The sequence below is a fragment of the Silene latifolia genome, chromosome Y (genome assembly GCF_048544455.1).
Source record: "Silene latifolia isolate original U9 population chromosome Y, ASM4854445v1, whole genome shotgun sequence".
Lineage (NCBI taxonomy): Eukaryota > Viridiplantae > Streptophyta > Magnoliopsida > Caryophyllales > Caryophyllaceae > Silene > Silene latifolia.
In genome coordinates this window covers 281,272,030-281,294,842 of record NC_133538.1, presented here as the reverse complement: position 1 = coordinate 281,294,842, position 22,813 = coordinate 281,272,030, and positions in this window count along the sequence as shown.

Sequence of the window (22,813 nt, the reverse complement as noted above, 5' to 3'; positions counted from 1 at the left end):
ACGATCCTCGTACTATGTACAGAAAGTAAATCCCCTTTCCTTAGGACCTTAAATTGCTGACACCCTCCTCTACGAGTCAATACAGTTGCACATGCGTACGAAGGTAGTTGGATCGAGTGTATTGCTAAAGCATTTATTTATAATTATAATTTAGAAGCGATTTAAAATACTTATGTTGGCTAATTAGTTGGTTGTATAGTTTGAAGTGGAGGGAAAATTTGGTATATGTTACTTTCTAATACAACTACAAATATTTTCCGTTGAGTACACTAACTTAGACAAAATGATATCTAAAAATGTTTTAGTTTGTCGTCGATAAACTGTCTTAGTTACGTCTAAAAACTTTGAGGTTGATTATTTGTTTGTAGCTCATCTTCTGTCATTGTCGAGGGCGACAACAAGCTAAGTGTGAGGGAATTTGATAGGCCCAATATTATATATGTTTTTATCTCATATCCATATATTGTTAGGGTCGTCTTTCGCATTATTTGAGCTAAATTATTATATATTCGTTAATTTCGAGATCTAATTACTGTTATTATTATTTTAAATGCAAATGGGCTTATTTAGTGTGTTTTGGTATATCAGATTATAAGACGGAAAAGAATGGGCCGAATGACGCGCTTAATGGATCAAAAGTATGATGCGAGTATGTGTAAAACGGACCAAGGAACAAAATAAGAAACGAAGCATAGGAAATAAAGAAGCACGCAAGCAGGCACGTATGTAATATTTAATTATTTCCACTTTCTCAGCCCATGACATAGAAAATTAGGCGATCACTGTTTTGGAAATAAACTAAAAAGCAGGGGAATAGATAGGACGGAAGCTACGAGGAAGAATAAGAAGAGCACTGCAATGGAACTCGATTGCGGATCAAATTCTATCTTTTGCCATATCTTGTCTCACAAAATCTATCCAATTTCCGCAAAATTAAATCCCATATAATCGAAAGATGAGTGTAAATATACCCGAATTCTCCGTCAGAAAGCAAGCAAGTTTATACGAAATACCCAAATTACTAGTGAGCGAGATTGACGGCGATCGGAGATAGGAGCAGTCCATCGATTGAAGCGGCTTCAATTCGAGGAAGAAGGAAAACCCACCTGAGGAGGCGTTGTAAACCGACACAGGAGGTGTTTTCCGGCCTAAATTATTAAGTTCTTCACTCCTCAAGCTTGTTAATTATAGTTTACTAGTATTATTTGAATATTGGATTATTTAATCTTTCAGTTATAAAACTAAACTTCCATTCTAGCATTATTGAGTTAGTAGTATTCGTCTTATACTCTTTCAAATTGTTTCCGTTTCATTCTGTTGGCTGCAATCATTCGCTTAATTTGCTAGTAGTTTGAACCGTTACCTAGTTGTATTATTTGGCGCGGCGTTAAATCGTACAACGTGGTAGCAACTAATTTAATTTAGGATTGCAAGAATTGTCGCTAGACTGAATTAGGAGTATAATTTGGTCTGACTAATTAATTGGTTAGGGTTGATGATGTCTTTCTAATGCTTAATGCGGTTAGTCAATTTGCGGAACCTTGTTACTTTCGTTTAACTGGTTAGCTTGTACTGGTAGTCGAGCGGCTCGCTATTGGTTATAAACTAAGGATTGATAGGGAGAATTTAGCGGCTAAATTCTCTACAGTTAGCCTATTATTAACTTCAAATCCTCGCTAGAGGGATCGACAATTAACTGAATTATTACTTGAATCAAAGAATACAAGCTTGAATGTAATGCTTGCTTCACTCGTTATTTCATCACCAGATTAGCCATTCCAAACATTAAAGAGAAACCCCCCCCCCCCAATTCCATAAATATGTTAATAGCATGTGAATATGTAAGTTAGTTTGTAAATATTACTCCATAGTTAATTAGTTTTCCAGTCTCTCCGTGGGATCGACCCTACTTATCCTTTACTATGTTTATATTTTTGAGGTTAAGATAGGATTATAAATTATTAATTTGTATATGCTTAACGACACGTATCAAATTTTGGCGCCGTTGCCGGGGAGATTGATGTTAGAATTAATTTTCTATATAGTTTGCAAACTTAACACTAACTTTCATTTGTATATACTTTAGGTTATTTTCCTGGCTGGATTTTACCATTTCGGTGGAATTTTTAGTCGACAACATGTTTCTCTAACAATTTTGCATGTTGTTTGCGCATCTTGTTCTTTCGGTTTTGAATCCAGCTATGTGATTTAGAATTCTGACCAGATTATCTTGGAAGGAAACTCGAAGTAGATGACTTGTTTTCTAACCATTTTTTGCATGTTATTTGCCTTTCGTATTTCTCCTATTTTTCATCTGGCTATACAACTTTTTGTCCTAATGCTTATCCTGTATAAATTTTGTAATCCATTCGTTTTATTTAATTGTTATTGGATTTTAATTAGTGGAGATTTGGGTAGACGACATGTTCTCTAACCATTTGTTTTCGTGTTGTTTTTTTCTTATTTCTTCCTAATTTTAGCATCTAGTTGTAGTATTATTGTAGCTTAACTCAGTTAGAATGTTAAGAGTATCCTGATGGGTGTGATGGCTATTCATGACGTACTCATAGCAAAATTTAGAAATATGGAGCTTAGGAATTGTGGACTTACTAAATTGGTTAATTGATAAAATGCTCACAGGAAGGAATTTGAGTTGGATAATAGTATGTGATCTGAATGTTGAGACTTTGAGGGTGTGCATATTTTGGATGAACATTGGGTAGAGTGACGTTTTTTTTTGCAGGGATTAGTAGCCTAGCTAACTACTTTGTTTCTGTTTTACGTTTGCTTAGCCCTTATCATCTCTCGCTATTAGCATATATTTATGTTCCCTTACTTTAACCAAAGTGTAGGGGATGAATTATTTTGATGACGTAAACTAATAGTCAGCTATTGAGATATTAATGGATACACTGATTGAATTATTTTAGAGAGCAATGAACTGAATTTTGAGGAAATCATCGAAATTTTGAGCTGTATGTTCTCGGTACATTTGATGATAAAATAAGGAGTATTGTCTGAAATTTAGCAGTTGTTGCTGCTGCTGAGTGTGAGATTTAATTATTGGCTGAGCTGGTTTAAGTGTGAGTTGTTGGAAGACATGGATGTTTGAGCTGACTTTTGAGAGGAGCTGGTTAAGTTATAAGTTGGCTGTTAGCAACATTTGCAGTTGGCTGTAGAGAAGCTTAATGGTTTATGCTAAGAGTGTGTTGAGCCAGGACATTAAACTAAACGCTTCTTGGGAGGCAACCCAAGTTTAATTATTTATTGCTTTCATGTTTGTTTAATTTAATATGCTTTATAAGTTACTTCGTCGAGTCGGCTTAAGTGCATCCCCGAGTTTCGCAACCTTTGTAAGGGGATGTTAATAGTGTCGGTTGCACAAAAAAAAATATTAGTTTAGGATAAGAATAAAAAATGCTGCTGGTATTCTTGTATATTTTACCACCTCCATATTTCACAAATCTTGGTCAAGTGTTTTATTTTGCAGGAATGCTGATGTACATGGCCATCAGATTGCTTACGGATTATTGATGGAATAAAGAAGGCACTGCTGCCTTGCTAGACGTCATGGCCAGACGTCGATCAGTCCTACTTGGAGGCTGCAATACTCACTGATGGGCAACTTCCTTATAGATATGCTGCTATTGAAAGCTTGGCTGACCAGGACAGAACGTTACCAAACACTGAAGCATCTTGTTGTGCAGTCTTATTCTTATTATATGTTGAATGTTTAATCTCATCGAGGACGATGTCGAGTTTAAGTGTGAGGGAGAGGCAAGCTTAAATAAATCTTGAAAATTTTGAATAATCTGATGGTGAGGGCCAGCCTCTATTTCGTATGATTATTGGTGAGATGGAAGAAGAAGAAGAATTTAATGGTACTAAGAAACACTAGGTCATGACTATTGTTGTTAAAAATCAGATGTACCCTGAATAATAGACGGTATTGGCAAAATGGTAGTAGTATAATGGTATTTGACATACAAATATGCATAGACCTATAGATTTAGTGGAACTGATGTCAATTTTTTTTTTTACCAATACATGTGCTTTTAAAGATATTATTACCTTGTTTTTATTGGACTAACTAGACTAGGGAGTCGACAACAAGCTTTAATCTAACATATTTTCAAAATACTAACTTAAAATAATTTCACTAATATTATTAGTAATATAAAAAAAATGTTTTGAAGTCGTGTGTACATGAGTTTTTCCTCCATTTTGAACGTGGATTAATTAATTACGTGACATAAATATTTTAAGTCTCTTTTAAATTAGAGTTATAAAGCACTTACTTTGGCTACCTTTATTACACTTTTCGTTGACTCTAGAGTGTGGGAGCGTAAGCCGGTCTTATTAACTAATTTACTTTCATAGGTGACTCCCGCTTTAAGTTCTTGACCTCAATTCTATCTGGTGCTCGAGTGATTAGACTCTTAGGGGAAGCCAATCAATGTATTGGGAGAATGCCTAATGACTTGTCCGGATGGACGGTTTCCATTGGTCGAAAACTCGCTACAAGGGACACTGGATATATCCATGGGTACGGAAGGTGGAGATTCGAAAAAAAAAAAGGGAAAAAAAGGAAAAAAAAAAATTGAAAAAAATAAAGTCAAAAACAGAAGCGAAAATATAACAAAAAAATAGAAAAAAAAAATGAAAGAAAAAAACGTGGATTGTGATGATATGATATGGTGGTAAGTTAATTGAGGGATGACGAATACTGTTGAGTTTATGGATTCAAGTACCTAAGAGGGGGAGGGGGTGAATTAGGTACTATTTAAAAATTTTAACCAAACTTAATTGATTTAAGTTAGTAAAATGGAATGATATCTCAAGTATCTAACAAACACCCCTTTTAAATGAAAGTTAAAAGGCGTATTGTTGAACTGACTAAAGCAACAGTGAGACAGACTGTTACTGATGGATTTCCAAATGTTATATTTAAAATAAGAATACTTCGAATAATATTGAGAAATTAAACGAGTATTAAAATGAATGTTTGCTGAAGTATGAAAGTAACAACTGTTCTGACTGTAGCTATTTGTCTCAGTTTATGGAGTACGGACTGCAGACCAAATGTGACAGTATATGGAACTGTTACTTCGAAGGTTAAGCAAAGCAAAGCAAACAAAATAAGGAGCAGCGGAATAAAAAGCGAAGAGATAAACAACACAACGATTTTGAATTGGTTCGGCCAACACTCTAAAGGCCTACGTCCAATCTTCTTTTATTGATAAGTGATGTAATCTACTCCGACTACTTTGAAACACTAACAACAAAAGGACCAACAACCTACTCCGGTTGCAACACAAGTTCTAAGACTACTCCGTCTATGAACTACCAACAACCTACTCCGGTTGTCACACGAGTTAGAGGACTACTCCGTCCTAGAACTCAACAACTCACAACCTACTCCGGTTGCCACAAGAGTAAAAGGACTACTCCGTCCTAGAACTCAACACTCTAACTTAGAACATTTACAAGGATCAAGTTTCCACGGACTGATTCTTTAACAAGAATTGATATGGACAACTTACAAGATCAAACGGTTCATAAGTGAGAGAGTTTAATACTTAAAGCAACAATCACTGTGATTGTAACACTTGAAAATCGACTTTGAAAGCTTTGCAAAATATCAAAAGGATTTGAAAACTTGAAAACAATTTTGCAAACTCTAAACTCTAACTAGAATGTTTTCATACCAAGTTTCCTTAGACTGATTCTTAAAAAGAATTGAGAAGGATAACTTATTGGTACAAACGATTTCTAGATGAAAGGGCAAAGCACTGTGAAGTAACAGTGACTTCGACTGTCACAGTTGAAGACTTAGAAGATTTTTTGCAAAGAAAATTTCGTGTTCTTTAAAAACTAATTTTGCAAAAATACTTTGATTTCTCTGAAAAGTCTTAAAGAAATGAGAGGATGAGGCATTCCTTTTATAGAGAGGATGAGCAAGGGAGTTGCTAGGGTTTTGAAAGGTCAAAGACCTCACATGTGATGAGTCTCAACAATATCCCAAACTTGCACCAAAGAGGGTTCTTATGCAAAGGCAAAAAGAGAGAAAGAGTGTTTGAAAATTATCCATAAAAGCTCATGCAAATTCAGAAAACAAAGAAGAAAAGACAAGTCACATGATGACAAGTTTACACAAATATGGCAAAAAGCATTTCTTGTTTTAAAAAAGACCAAAGGGTCAAATTTGCACAAAGAGGAAACATTTTGAAAATGATAATTATTCAAACCACTTTTTATTGAAGGCCAAATACTTATAAAAATCTGAAAGTTATCTTTCAAAAATAAGAGACACGAAAAAGGCTTTTGAAAGATAAAAAAGAATTCAAGAGTTACGAATTGAGGCAACAGTCCAGGCTGCTGTTACTTGTGAAAGTAACAGTCGTCTTGACTGTTGTTATTGCTTTTAAATACTCTACTCCCTAACTTGTACATTAGATGACACAATTGAATCTAAATCTTGGGTAGCAAATTATCAACCATTCTTGACTTTGACATTGATTAATTCGTGCTTGAGGAGGGTGCATTATTCCTGAAATGGTACACTTAGAAACACGATTAGATTGGGCATGTCATCATCAATAAATAGGTCCTAACAAATTCCCACTTTGATGATGACAAGCCCCATATAATTAATGTTCCCATTGAGTTCCCCCTTAAGTGGTTAGTCCAAGATAAATCATGAAGGTAGAAATAAGAGCAATGTAAACTTAAGAGACACACAAAGCCTAGAACAAGATTACTAACATATATAGTCCACCACATAACAAGAGTTTAATCAATAAGCAAGTAGAAAGAACATGAATTTTCCCTTTTCCCCCTCTTGACATCATCAAGAGGTAAGAGGCTACCCCCGGACACAGAATAATCATGCATGAGACGTCACATGAAAGACAACCATGGTTGCATCATAATAACAAGGTCAACACAAAGCAAAGGTTTAAACATGAGTTCAAACACAAAGTTCAACAAGGCTAAACCATAGTTTAATGAGTACACCACCGAATGATAATGAGAGAGGGACAATAGGTGTAAGGCAAAAGACAAGTTTGATTATGGGTAAACTCAGGGTGCGGAAGTTTGGTCATCGTTTTTGAGGATAATGAAGAAGATAGCAAAATGGTTGTGGTTTGACAATGAAGGTCTGAGTCACAGTCATCTCTACTGTTGCATTGGACTTTGTATATTGAAACTACCAAAGTATGCACCGATATAAGTTCTCAACATATGATGAAGGAACATCCACTTCTTATATTTTCCTTAGGACACAACATATGATGAGGGATCATCAATTTCTTATATTTTCCTTAGGACACAACATGTGATGAGGGATCATCAACTTCTTATATTTTGCTCTCATTTCATGAAGATTCTTGACAAAAATTGATCTTGACCTTTGAGCATAGAAACAGTGGCATACACTGTGACTTCCTTTCAATTTCTTCCAAATATTTTGCTTTACTTCTTTGGGATATTCTACATTGTACCCCTCAACTTTTCGACATTCTACGTGATACCCCTACACTTTTTAAAACATATATGGTACCCCTAATTGTTGTCATTATCATTAAATGTACCCCTAAACTTTATTTTCCGTCAATTAAACTCACTTTTAGGCGTTAAGTGATTACTTGGACGCGTAACCAAGCTTATCATTTATCATCCCATGACATAAGGACTCTATTAGGCTCAATATCCATCGTTGGACGTGATAATTTGGCATGAGATCAATAAATTTTCCGTCAAAAATTTTTTAGCTCATATATATCAATAAATATTAGGATCGAGATGGATATTGAGCCTAATAGAGTCCATATGTCATGGGATAATAAATGACAAGCTTGGTTATGCGCCCAAGTCATCTCTTAACGCCTAAAACTGAGTTTAATTGACAAAAAATAAAGTTTAGGGGTGCACTCAGTGATAATGACAACAATTAGGGGTACCATGTATGTTTTAAAAAGTGTAGGGGTACCACGTAGAAAGTCGAAAAGTTGAGGGGTACCATGTAGAATATCCCTACTTCTTTTCTCAAGACCGTCGCATTTTTCAATTGCATCTATTTCGTTTCCAATAATCACTTGGACATTTCGCATATTGCCTTCCCATTTCTTTCCACCTTTTTTTTTTCATCTATCTCCGTTTTTTCTAACCAACTTCAATTTTCAATTTCATCTATCTCCGTTTTTCTAACCAACTTCCCAATCATCTCTTGATGCATATGTAGAACATGTAGTTGTTTGGTTCTTTGTTTCACATAGACCTTTGCAACATAAGTGAATTGAATGTGAAGGGGTGGGGTCTTTGGGTATTGAAAATGAAGGATTTTGAGCAATTTGAAGAGTATAGGAGACATCCATTTGAAGGTGGTTGAAAGGGTTGGTATTTGGATTGATTTGAGAGGGGAGGTGTCCTCATTCAATAGAGTATATACCATTAAACACAAGACTAGACATGTGGTTGAGTGATTATTAAGCACATACACGGTTTATCGATTATGGACATAACATGGAATGAATAAACTAGAATAAAAGATAGCAAACCCGTTCTAGTCAATCATATGAGGGATTAGTTAAATTCACACAAAGACTATCTGCAATTAATTAAACCAATTTGTAACCTAAGTTTTTCAAATTGTTCTCATGCAAGTGGTTTAGTAAATATGTCGGCAATTTGATTTTCGGTTTTGCATAGAAAAATAAGTTTAATATGCCCTTTTTCTACGTGATCACGAATAAAATGGTGACGAATCTCAATATGCTTAGTCTTAGAATGTTGAAACGGATTTTTGGAAATATTTATTGCACTCGTATTATCACACATTATGGGGACGGAGTCAAAAATAATTCCAAAGTCAAGAAGTTGTTGTCTTACCCAAAGAAATTGAGAACAACAATGTGCGGCACTAACATACTCACTTTAGGCCGTTGAAAGAGCTACCGTATTTTGTTTCTTTGATCCCCAAGAGATTAAACAAGGACCAAGAATGTTGCAATTCCGGAGGTGCTCTTTCTATCAACCGTGCATCCCGCATAGTCCGCATCCGAAAATCCTATGAGATCAAAAGGACAATGTAAGGGATACCATAAGTATAGATTTTGTGTTCCAGTCAAATACCGAAGAATTCGTTTAACGGCTTTAAAATGTGATTCTTTCGGATTTGCTTGGAACCTAGCACATAAACAAACACTAAAGAGAATGTCGGGACGACTTGCGATCAAGTAGAGAAGTGAGCCTATCATACCTCTATACACCTTATCACTAACATTCTTACCGAGTTCATCTTTGTCCAATTTGGACCCGGCTACCATAAGTGTATCATGAGACTTACCATTAGTCATCCCAAATTTCTTAAGCATTTCCTTAATATACTTTTGTTGATGGATCTTGATTCCATCCTTTGATTGCTTAATTTGGAGCCCAAGGAAAAATCCTAGCTCACCCATCATGCTCATTTCAAACTCCGATTTCATTAGTTCCGAAAAATATAAGTAAAGGAGTTCATTTGTTGCACCAAATATAATGTCATCAACATATACTTGTACAACCAACAGTTAAATCATGACCGTGACTTTAAGAACAATGTTTTGTCAACGGAGCCTCTTTTAAAACCATTTTCAATAAGAAACTTAGACAATCTATCATACCAACATCTAGGTGCTTGTTTTAAACCATAAAGAGATTTGTCTAATTTGAAAACATGGTTAGGCAAGTCATTGTTCTCAAAACCCGGTGGTTGCTCTACAAAGACATCTTCTTCCAAATATCCATTTAAGAAAACGGTTTTAACATCCATTTGGAAGAGTTTAATGCCTTTGTGAGCCGCAAAAGCTATAAGCAATCGTATGGCCTCAAGTCTAGCTACCGGTGCATAGGTTTCATCGTAATCAATACCCTCTTGTTGGTTATAACCTTGCACCACTATCTTAGCCTTATTCCTCACAATTTCTCCCGAGTCATCAAGCTTATTGCGAAAGACCCACCTAGTACCAATGACGGTACGATTAGGCGGTCTAGGGACTAAGTGCCATACCTCGTTTCTTTTGAATTGATTGAGTTCTTCTTGCATGACAAGCAACCAATCTGCATCAGTCAAGGCGACTGTTACATTTGAAAGTTCAATTTGAGAAAGGAAGGCATTGTGGGCATAATATTCGTTGAGATGAGCGAGATTGTTGATGGATGATCTTGTTCGAATTCCCGAGTTGAGATCACTTGTGAGATTAGAGAGTGGATGAGAAATTTGGTGTTTCCACTTCTTTGGAACAACGGTTTCTTGTTCCCCCTCAAAGAAAGATCATCCACATGACTGTTTCTTTTGGCCTGGGAGTGGTCTTCATCGTCACACGCTTTGGGTAGATTCAGTTACGGAGGTGGAGGCAACGGTCGTTGGGTCTTTGCTTCCATAGAGGAAACAAGAAGCAGTGTGCTACGTGTTCCCCCGAATCTGCGATCTCCTTTGAAGGTGACAGTCCACTCGTCGTGTTCATTTGCAAGTCAGCGTTGGGAGCTTCTTCATTCTCAAACACGAAGTCTTTTCGAATAAGACCAATCTCAAATTTATCCTCATCATCTTCATCATTTTCATCCTTATTTTGTACCTGTCCAAGAATGGTAGATTCATCAAATATGACATGTACACTTTTTGGATTTAAAGGAGCTTCTAACATGTTTGCATCTAGCACATTCATCACATAACTTATAAAATTCTAACTTCATGTTAGGAAGACCTTCAACTAAGTCAAGTCTTCTAAGGGTATTAAGAGTTTTAGCACTAACATGTCCAAATTATTTGTGCCACAACCAAGAGTTATTTTTCATTACACTTATGCAAGACATAGTATGACCGGATAGCATGTTCAAATCGGTTAAGTAAACATCTTTGACACGTCTACCTTCAAGAATCAACTCATGGGTTGTAGTATCAACAATACGACACAAATGAGCACTAAATTCAATAATATTACCCTTATCACGAAGTTGCGAAATACTAAGGAGATTATGCTTCAAACCTTTGACAAGCCGCACGTTGTCGACACAAAGTAATGATGACTTACCAATCTTTCCAATGCTTATTACTTCACCTTTTTGTTGTCACCAAACGTTACCGTGCCACCATCATAAGCTTTGAGTGAGAGGAATTGGCTTCTATCACTCGTCATGTGACGAGAGCATCCACTATCCAAGTACCAAGTGCGGCCGCCTCTCACCAAGCCCTACACAAGATTAGACTTTGAGTTTAGGAACCCAAACAAACTTGGATCCCCTTTTATGATCAACATATCTCACAATGTCTTTCCTAATCCACATTTGCTTTACAACTTTAATGTTCTTGTTAATGTCATTATGTCTTTTCTTGCAAGCATTAAAGACATGACCATTCTTACCACAATAGTTGCAAATAGTGTATTCGGGAAGACGAACATATTTCCTTCTCCTAAAATCGGGTTTAGGCTTCTGGATGTAACAGTCAGACTGACTGTTCCATTTAAAACCGAGACCGGCAACTTTATCACATCTTTTAGACTGAATCGTGAGAAAGTTTAAGACGTTTTGGTTGCCTTCCCAATTTTTCGAAACATTCTTAGCCTCAACAAGTTCCTTGTTTAGTTCCCCGACTTTGAAGGTGAGATAATTGTTTCTTTCTTTAGAGCTTTCAAGCTCCCTTTTCATTATGTCATACTCGGATTTAAGCTCCATGAAAGTTTCAGATTTTTGTTGAACATTAAGCTTAAGACTCGAGATGCATTTATCTAGGTGAACGATTTTAGATCTAGATGAACTACATTCGGGATATTCATATTGAAATTTGACAATTTTTTCGTGAAGCATTCTAATCTCCCTATTGTAGGCATCTATGTTAACCTTAAGACATTCATTCTCCTTGGATAAGTTAGTGACAAGTTCATTCGAAACTTCATTGCTACTGTCAGAGGTGACAGTCTGAGACACTGTTACTTTAGGTTCTTCTACCTCATCAACTAGGTCATTAATGACGCCTTTGAAAAGAGATTTTTCTTTTAAAAGTTCATCATTCCTTTCAACTTCTATAGACAACCTTTTTTCCACTATGAAGTCATGAGTGTGAGCATTGAGTTTCGACACAAGATATCCAATTCTTTCTTTAGAATTTTCATACTTAGATGTCATTTTATCAAGACGCTTGCTTAGATCAACGAATTATTCGGATCTTTCGTGAGCATTAGACTTAGAAGTGCTACATTCGGGCATACCCTTTCTGAAAAAGGCAAGCTTTTCATGAAGAACTCCTATTTCTTTCTTGTGATCACATAATTCAATTTTAAGACACTCGTTTTCATTGACAAAATGTTTGACATGTTCAGTTGACTTAGGTAGATATTTGTTGGAAGTAACAGTTTCAGATACTGTTTCTTTTAAGTCAATTATCTCAACCACTAGGTCATCCAATTCATCTTTGAGAGCATCTTTGTCCTTCAAAAGGTCATCACGTTCCTTGGTTAGCAAGGAAACTTGCATCACCAAAGTGGTGTTGACATTTTCAAGGTCAGAGACATCCATGGGGATCATTTTAAGACACTCAAGTTCTTTAGTCAATTGTTTGTTCAATTTGTTGACTCTTTTTACTTCATCATAAGCCTCAGAGGTGACAGTGACACTGTCTGTTGCTTTCAGTTCATTTTTAAGGTTAAAGTTTTCTTGAGCAATTTCTTCAATTTCGTCTTGCATGACATCAAGCTTATCATTTTGTGAACGACACTTATCAAAGAGTTTGTCAAGAAGCCTACATACCTTTTCTTTGGAGTAAGATCTAACCTTGGCTTTTAGATGCTTTACCTCATTGTCGGAATCCGAGTCGGAATCATCGGGGTGAGCCATGAGACATCTAAGATGTTCAATTTTAGAATTTTTTGAGACTTTGTCCTTGAGATGACTTGTAAGACACATTTTAGACTCTAGTTGCTCCTTGATGAGTTCCTCATCTTCCTCGGAGTCGGACATTCCCCAAATTACGGTCATGACTCTATGTTTGTAGTCCCTTTTAACTTTATCTCGTTTTTCCTTTGATTCGATTTCATCCCACTTGGGACATTCTTTAACTTGGTGAGTTTTATCACCACACTTAAAGCATCCCACGGTGGAACTAGGTCGTTTCCTAGAAAACGTTTTTTCGAGTAATTATTATTGAACTTTCTATTTTCTTGATCATTGACCAACCCAACTAGATTCCTTGAGAACATAGCAAACTCGTCTTCCTCCTCGTCTTCTCCATCGCTTGGAGAGGACATGAGAGCGAGACTCCTTCTCTTTGAAGACTCACTAGAATGCCTATCGAGATTGAACTCGTGAGCCATTAGTGATCCCATTAGTTCATGAGGAGATAGGGTTGACAAATCTTTGGCTTCCTCTATAGCGGTAACTTTGGGTTGCCACTTAGAGGTTAGACTACGAAGGATTTTCCGAATGATGTCCTCGGACTCGAAATCCCTTCCTAGAATTTTTAGCTCATTAATAATACAAGAAAAACGTGAAGAAAAGCTATTTATGGACTCGTCCTTTGACATTCTAAACATCTCATATTGTTGCATGAGAAGGTCAATACGGTGTTTTCTAACTTGGGAAGTCCCCTCATAAGCAAGTACAAGAGAGTCCCAAATAGATTTTGCCGTAGGACATCCAGAGATTCGACTAACTTCCCCCTCACCAACACAACGTTGAAGAATCGACATTGCTTTGGAATTCTTTTCGGCAAGTTTGAAGTCATTTTCATTGTAATTTCTTTCCTCTTTAGTTTTGGTGAAACCGGTTAGCATATCGGTTTCCTCAATAACAAGAGGTCCATTTTGGATGATGTTCCAACATTGATAATCAATACTTTTGATGTAATGTTCCATTTTGAGTTTCCACCATCCAAAATTCGAACCGGTAAAGACCGGGATCTTGGAGTGTTTCTCGGAATCCATTACCCACGAATCAAACTCTAAGGCGATTAGCCTCGATCAAGAGCACGAGGCTCTGATACCAATTGTTGAGTTTATGGATTCAAGTACCTAAGAGGGGGAGGGGGTGAATTAGGTACTATTTAAAATTTTTAACCAAACTTAATTGATTTAAGTTAGTCAAATGGAATGATATCTCAAGTATCTAACAAACACCCCTTTTAAATGAAAGTTAAAAGGCGTATTGTTGAACTGACTAAAGCAACAGTGAGACAGACTGTTACTGATGGCTTTGCAAATGTTATATTTAAAATAAGAATACTTCGAATAATATTGAGAAATTAAACGAGTATTAAAATGAATGTTTGCTGAAGTATGAAAGTAACAACTGTTCTGACTGTAGCTATTTGTCTCAGTTTATGGAGTACGGACTGCAGACCAAATGTGACAATATATGGAACTGTTACTTCGAAGGTTAAGCAAAGCAAAGCAAAGCAAACAAAATAAGGAGCAGCGGAATAAAAAGCGAAGAGATAAACAACACAACAATTTTGAATTGGTTCGGCCGACACTCTAAAGGCCTACGTCCAATCTTCTTTTATTGATAAGTGATGTAATCTACTCCGACTACTTTGAAACACTAACAACAAAAGGACCAACAACCTACTCCGGTTGCGACACAAGTTCTAAGACTACTCCGTCTATGAACTACCAACAACCTACTCCGGTTGCCACACGAGTTAGAGGACTACTCCGTCCTAGAACTCAACAACTCACAACCTACTCCGGTTGCCACAAGGGTTAAAGGACTACTCCGTCCTAGAACTCAACACTCTAACTTAGAACGTTTACAAGGATCAAGTTTCCACGGACTGATTCTTTAACAAGAATTGATATGGACAACTTACAAGATCAAACGGTTCATAAGTGAGAGAGTTTAATACTTAAAGCAACAGTCACTGTGATTGTAACACTTGAAAATTGACTTTGAAAGCTTTGCAAAATATCAAAAGGATTTGAAATTGTTTAGCAAGAGCGGCTTTAGTGACACCACACTCGCAACTAACAGTGTTGCACGAGAAGGGCGGTTCCTGCGCAGCGAGAGCATCCCACAAGGTTTTTAAATTTCCATAATATGTTGTGACGGTCATACCTTTAGATTGACGACATTCATGTAATCGTGTTTTTAAATCATGAATTTTCGCCCCATCGACAACAGAGTATTGATCGGCTAATTCCGACCATAAAACCCGAGCATCTTCGGTATCGGAAACACTATCCAAAATTGACGGATCAATAGAATTGAGAATCCATTGAACCACGGTACAGTGGACAACTTCCCATTGCCCGAGCATAAATTCATTCGTTGGTTTGGCAATTGAACCATCACAAAAACCGAACTTGCGCCTTGATTTCAAAGATCGACGCATCGAACGACTCCATTCTTCGTAATTGTCGCTTCGGAGTTTGATATGGGTAATTGATTGTCCGGGTCCTTCCTGATTAATAAGGGAGAATGGGGATAAGGGATCGATTTTTTGTTTGGAATTGTTAGAGTCTTCCGTTCCTCCTGTCATTGTCGAGAAGAGGAAGACGGTTTATGGTGAGGGGTGGTGGTTCGATTAGGCGGCAGAGGAGACACGAGGGTAGGGTTTCCCTGAGTCTGATACCATGTTAAAGAGTATATTTGTGTAATCGATTTGTGTTAACTTCTCATTAATCAATAAACGGTATTTATACATAACAAGGGCCGGGTTTACATAGCTTAATAAGCCGGCCCTAATACTTTCTGACGGAGAACTCGGGTATATTTCTACTCATCTTTCGATTATATGGGATTTAATTTTGTGGAAATTGGATAGATTTTGTGAGACAAAATATGGCAAAAGATAGAATTTGATCCGCAATCGAGTTCCATTGCAGTGCTCTTCTTATTCTTTCTCGTAGTTTATTTCCAAAATAATGATCGCCTAATTTTCTATGTCATAGGCTGTGAAATGGAAATAATTAAATATTACGTACGTGCCTGCTTGCGTGCTTCTTTATTTTCTATGCTTCGTTTCTTATTTTGTTCCTTGTTCCGTTTTACACATACTCGCATCATACTTTTGATTCATTAAGCGCGTCATTCGGTCCATTCTCTTCCGTCTTATAATCTGATATACCAAAACACACTAAATAAGCCCATTTGCATTTAAAATAATAATAACAGTAATTAGATCTCGAAATTAACGAATATATAATAATTTAGCTCAAATAATGCGAAAGACGACATTAACAATATATGGATATGAGATAAAAACATATATAATATTGGGCTTATCAAATTCCCCCACACTTAGCTTGTTGTCGCCCTCAACAATGACAAAAGATGAGCTACAAACAAATAATCAACCTCAAAGTTTTTAGACGTAACTAAGACAGTTTATCGACGACAAACTAAAACATTTTTAGATATCATTTTGTCTAAGTTAGTGTAGTCAATGGAAAATATTTGTAGTTGGATTAGAAAGTAACATATACCAATTTTCCCTCCACTTCAAACTATACAACCAACTAATTAGCCAACATAAGTATTTTAAACCGCTTCTAAATTATAATTATAAATAAATGCATTAGCAATACACTCGATCCAACTACCTTCGTGCACATGTTCAAGTGTATTGACTCGTATAGGAGGGTGTGAGCAATTTAAGGTCCTAGGGAAAGGGGATTTACTTTCTGTATATAGTACGAGGATCGTTCTCCCGATCATTCAAGTGTATCTGTTAGGACCTATTTGTTGATGATGGCATGCCCAATCTAATTGTGTTTCTAAGTGTACCATTTCAGGAATAATGCACCCTCCTCAAGCACGAATTAATCAATGTCAAAGTCAAGAATGGTTGATAATTTGCTACCCAAGAATTAGAGTCAATTGTGTCATCTAATGTACAAGTTAGGGAGTAGAGTATTTAAAAGCAATAACAACAGTCAAGACGACTGTTACTTTCACAAGTAACAACAGCCTGGACTGTTGCCTCAATTCGTAACACTTGAATTCTTTTTTATCTTTCAAAAGCCTTTTTCGTGTCTCTTATTTTTGAAAGATAACTTTCATATTTTTATAAGGATTTGGCCTTCAATAAAAAGTGGTTTGAATAATTATCATTTTCAAAATGTTTCCTCTTTGTGCAAATTTGACACTTTGGTCTTTTATAAAACAAGAAATGCTTTTTGCCATATTTGTGTAAACTTGTCATCATGTGACTTGTCTTTTCTTCTTTGTTTTCTGAATTTGCATGAGGTTTTATGAATAATTTTCAAACACTCTCTCTCTTTTTGCCTTTGCATAAGAACCCTCTTTGGTGCAAGTTTGGGAGATTGTTGAGACTCATCACATGTGAGGTCTTTGACCCTTCAAAACCCTAGCAACTCCCTTGCTCATCCTCTCTATAAAAGGAGTGCCTTATCCTCTCATTTCTTTAAGACTTTTCAGAGAAATCAAAGTATTTTTGCAAAATTAGTTTTTAAAGAACACGAAATTTTCTTTGCAAAAAATCTTCTAAGTCTTCAACTGTGACAGTCGAAGTCACTATTACTTCATAGTGCTGTGCCCTTTCATCTAGAAATCGTTTGTACCAATAAGTTATCCTTCTCAATTCTTTTTAAGAAGCAGTCTAAGGAAACTAGGTTTGAAAACATTCTAGTTAGAGTGTAGAGTTTGCAAAATTGTTTTCAAGTGAAGAGCGATCCAAATTCCGTAAGGACGAGGTTGTCGACCTGAAGTATCGAGAGGTTGGCAAGGCCAACCGTGCCTTCTTTGAGGAGTATGTTGATGGAGCTACCCCCGATGTGATGAGACCACCGAAGAGGAGGAGTTCCGGCCCCAAGAATATGGTGGGCCGTGCCTTGGCTCTTCTTGGGTCGAACATGGGGTCTTGTGCTAGACCAGAGACCATCGCCGTCTTAGATCCATTTAGGATCCGTTCCGAGGAGGAAATCCATGCTAGGCGGGCCAACAAGAAGAACAAGGGGAAGATGTTCCTCGAGGGAAAAGGCAAGGGTAGAATGGAAGAGTGAAGACCCCCATTACCCGTTTTATTTTTATGTTGTATTATTGTTGTGAGTTTTTATTATGTTGTACTAGCTAGTTGTTGTGTGTTTTGTGCTAGTTTTATTATGTGAGGTGTGTTAGTTGACACCTTAGATTTGACAGGTTGTAGACTCGTCGAGCTTTATTTGTTGTTGAAATTGTAATCCCTCCCGTTATTAATTAAATAAGAGGATTGCCCGTGTCGAAAATTGTGAACGTTTGTTTCTTCCATCTATTTGGTGAAGGCAATTCAATTCGAATCGCCTTAAACAATTGCACTTGGAAAAGTGGTATTTTATGGAAAGGGAGAAAGGCTCATTTTTGTATTTTTGTGGGGAAAGGGAATGGTTTTCCCTTTCTTCTTTTTTGGGATGTTTTTATATGTGGGTAATGTTTTTTTGATTGTGGGGATGGTTGTATCCTCCTTGTGTAAGGAAGGACTGCCTACGTATTCACCCGAAGAGGTGATATCAAACCATGATCGTAGTTCGAAATGTTTTGTGAATTTGAATTGGGTTTTGTGGTTGTATCCCTCAGGCATAAGAGGGACTGCCTACGTATCCACCTGAAGAGGTGAAATCAAACCATGCTCGTAGTTCAGGGTTGTTTTGTAGATTTGAATTGGGTTTTGTGGTTGTATCCCTCAGGCATAAGAGGGACTGCCTACGCACAACCTGAAGAGGTGAAATCAAACCATGCTCGTAGTTCTGGGTGTTTTGTGAATTTGAATTGGGTTTTGTGGTTTTATCCCTCAGGCATAAGAGGGACTGCCTACGTATTCACCTGAAGAGGTGAAATCAAACCATGCTCGTAGTTCAGGGGTTGTTTTGTTTTAGTGCAAATGGACGTTGCCTTTGACGGATCAAAGGACATTTGAAACGGGCAAGGTGTCGTAGCTTAGACTCGATAAAACATGCAATTTCAACTCAGAACACGTTGAGGAACTTGACTTGAAAATGGTTGAGGTCGTTGCTAGTTGTAAAACTAGGCTAGGTCGTTGGTTGTTATGGTTCAAAGGTAGTATTTCTTGAGTTGGTCTAGGTTGGTCGGGTTTGTAAAGTCCTCCCCGTCTAGGTCACTCAGTCTCACTGCGCCCCCCCCCCCAAAGTATTTTCTTGACCAGGTATGGCCCGGCCCAGTTGGGTTTGAATTTTCCCCTCGGATCGACGAGTAATGGTGCTCGAACTGACTTGAGGACCAAGTCGCCCTCCTGGATGTTTCTGGGTTTAACCTTCTTGTTGAATGCCCGTTGTATACGTCGTTGGTATAACTGGACGTTGTGCAAGGCATTGAGTCGCCGTTCGTCTAGAAGAGTGAGTTGTTCGTACCTTCGACGGGTCCATTCCGCCTCAGGGACTTGACTCTCTAGTAGGATGCGTATAGATGGGACCTGTAATTCTACCGGTTGAACCGCCTCCATACCATATGCTAGGTAGAAGGGTGTGGTGCCCGTCGGTGTTCGAATGGAGGTTCGGTATCCCTAGAGTGCGAATGAGAGTTTGCTCGGCCAATCGCGGTAGTTGTCTTGCATTTTCTTGATAATGGTGACAAGAGTTTTGTTCGCTGCCTCCACCGCTCAGTTAGTTTGGGGACGGTAGGGGGATGATCGATGTCGTTTGATCTTGTATTTCTCCAGCAAAGCTTGAGTTTCCGCCCGGAAGTGAGAGCCTTGATCGCTGATGATTTCATGGGGTACCCTATATCGGCAGATGATGTTGTTTTGAATGAACTTGGCCACTTGTTTGGCGGTTAAAATTGCATACGACTGCGCTTCCACCCATTTGGTGAAGTTGTCGATGGCGACGAGGATGAAGCAATGCCCCTTGGTGCCTATCGGGTTGACTTTCCCGATGATGTCGATGCCCCAGGTTGAGAAAGTCCAGGGTGACGTCATGGTGTACAAAAGGGATGGTGGTATGTGTTGTATGTTGGCGAAGATTTGGCAATTGTGGCAATGTTTGACGTAGTTACGGCAATTAGCTTCCATGGTGGTCCAGTAGTAACCTAGCCGCATGATTTTCCGTGTAAGCATCATTGCACTCATGTGAGGGCCACATTCTCCGTCGTGAACCTCTCCCATGACTTTCTTGGCTTTGTGATGGTCGATGCAAAGGAGGATAATTCCTTGGGGTGTTCTTTTGTAAAGTTGATTTTGGTTTATCACGAGTTGTGATGCCAGTAAACGGATGGCTCTTTGTCCTCTTTGGTCAGAGTTGGGAGGGAATTCATTTTTGGTTTTGTAATTGAGGATGGCTTGGTACCAAGGTTCATCATGGCTTTCCTCGTCGTTGATAATGGCACAAATGTGGGCTGGCTCGCTCCTTCTCTTGACACACAGGGGCATTGATGTCATGTCGTCAGGTATGTTGACGAGCACGGCAAGTTTTGCTAGGGCATCAGAAAATTGATTTTCTTCTCGTGGAAAGTGGAAGTAGTCGACTTGGTCAAAGAATTCGGCCTCTTGACTGATCTTCGCTCGGTAAGGAGCTAAGCTGTCAGATCGGATTTTCCATGATCGGGATACCTGATTGATGATGAGTGAGGAATCGCCGTGGACCCTCAATCTCTTGATGCCAAGTGTGATGGCTGCTTGTAGGCCGATGAGACATGCTTCATATTCAGTGGCATTGTTGGTGACGGCGAAGTCTAACTTGACCGAGATCGGAACATGTTCTCCCTCTGGTGATATTAGAAGGATTCCTACCCCGAAGCCTCTCAGATTAGATGCACCATCACAGTATAGATCCCATGCGTCAGAGTCGGCACAAAGGATGTCTTCGTCAGGAAGCGACCATGTGTCGGTCGTTAGATCCTCGTTGACGGGATTTTCTGCTAGGAAGTCGGCAACTGCTCTTCCCTTGATAACCTTGAGGGGTACAAACTTGAGGTCGAATTCGGACAACATCAGTGTCCATCTAGACAGCCTTCCGTTTAGTACGGGTTTTTCAAAGATGTATTTAACTGGGTCCATCTTGGAGTAGATGTGGACCGTGTAGCTGAGCATGTAATGCCGCAGCTTCTTTGTTGACCATACTAGGGCAAGGCATGTCTTTTCCAGTTGGTATACCTTGTCTCGTACTCAATAAACTTTTTGCCTGATGTAGTAGATGGCTCGCTCTTCGTTGCCAACTGTTTGTGCTAGCATTGCTCCCATGGCCGTGTTGGTAACAGTCAGGTATAGGGATAGAGGAATCCCCGGTTGAGGTGGCATGAGGACAGGAGGTTTGGATAGGATTTTCTTTATCCTGTCAAAGGCCTTCTGACAGTCATCGTCCCAATCGGTGTGATCGGAGGCTCGAAGCTTTTTGAATATTGGTTCATAAATCATAATGAGCTCCGGCGTTGAAGCGGCTGATGTATTGAACCTGACCGAGAAATCCCCGTGTAGCAATATGTACCCCACTGTGTAGTGAACACAGTCTTGTGCATGTCTTCCTCAGCCATTTTAATCTGGTTGTACCCAGCATACCCGTCCATGAATGATAGGAGAGCATGTTCGGCAGTATTGTCCACCAGAATGTCAACATGTGGTAAAGGGAAGTCGTCTTTTGGACTCGCCTTGTTTAGATCCCTGAAGTCGACGCAAACCCGAATTCTTCCGTCTTTCTTTGGTACGGGCACAACGTTGGCCACCCAATCCGAGTATTCAGACACTTTGATGAACCCAGCCTTGAAATGTTTGTCTACTTCTTCTTTGATTTTTAGGGCCCACTCAGGACGCATCCGGCGTAGCTTCTGCTTCACAGGTTTAGCTCCGGGTTTAATGGGTATCCGGTGCTCTGCAATTTATTTGTCAATCCCAGGCATATCTCTATAAGACCAGGCGAACACATCCTTGTATTCGTGGAGGAGGTCAATGAAATTTTGTCTTTCCGAGGGGTCCAGGGTTGTCCCTATCCTAAGTTCTTGAGGTGTATTGTCGGTTCCTACGTTAATAGGTTCGGTCTCCTCAATGATGGGGGTTCTGGTTTCCTGTTTGTCAAGTTCTTTGGCTAAGTGAGGTGGGTAGTCACTCAAGTCAAATTCCTCATAGTCATTCAGAATTGCATTGCAGTTAAATTGAGACGAGTCATAAGCAAACTTAGCATTCATTAAATTGACACGAGCGAAAAGCTCGGAAAGGACAGACATCTCGTGGTCAGTCAGAGGTGACACAACAGAGGAAGTGGCCCCTGCAACAGGCTCCAGGTTGTCACCATTCATGGGAGTGGGGGTGACCCTAGTAGACTCGGCCTCTGAATCAGCCACGACTTTGTGATAAAATAGTGGGAAGGGGACCTTGAATGGGACATCAGAAGTGTTAGGAGCTATGGCAGACTCTTACTCCGACTCAGACTCAGACTCAGATCCTCCTTCATCTCCCTCCTTGAACACAGGGCCTTCTCCAGTTGTTATCTTAAGAATGCGGCCTTGGCGATCGGTCCACTTGACAGTCTTCCTCTAGCCTTGGGTAGCTTTCTCCGGGTCAGTATCGGAGATCAAGGCGGTTGGATCAAATTGATTGTCCTTCAGGGCGATGTTGATGTTGTCCTCATAGTCGAGGTGTTTGACGTTATCTTCCCCGAAGAGGAGTGTGACAGCTTGTCCGTCAAGGCATGGTGACGGCTTGGACTCAGTTGATGCAGCTTCGATGTTGTCTGGGATAAAGTAGCAGTCCTGGAAGACTTCCACTCCCGGGTACCTAGTCTTCGCCACAGAGTCATAGATCGGTTCCGGAAAGCCGTGGTAGAGTTCATACTCTCCCTCGAGGACAAAGTATCCGTTGAGAGTCAGGTGGTAGGGACGGAGGATAACCCCGTGC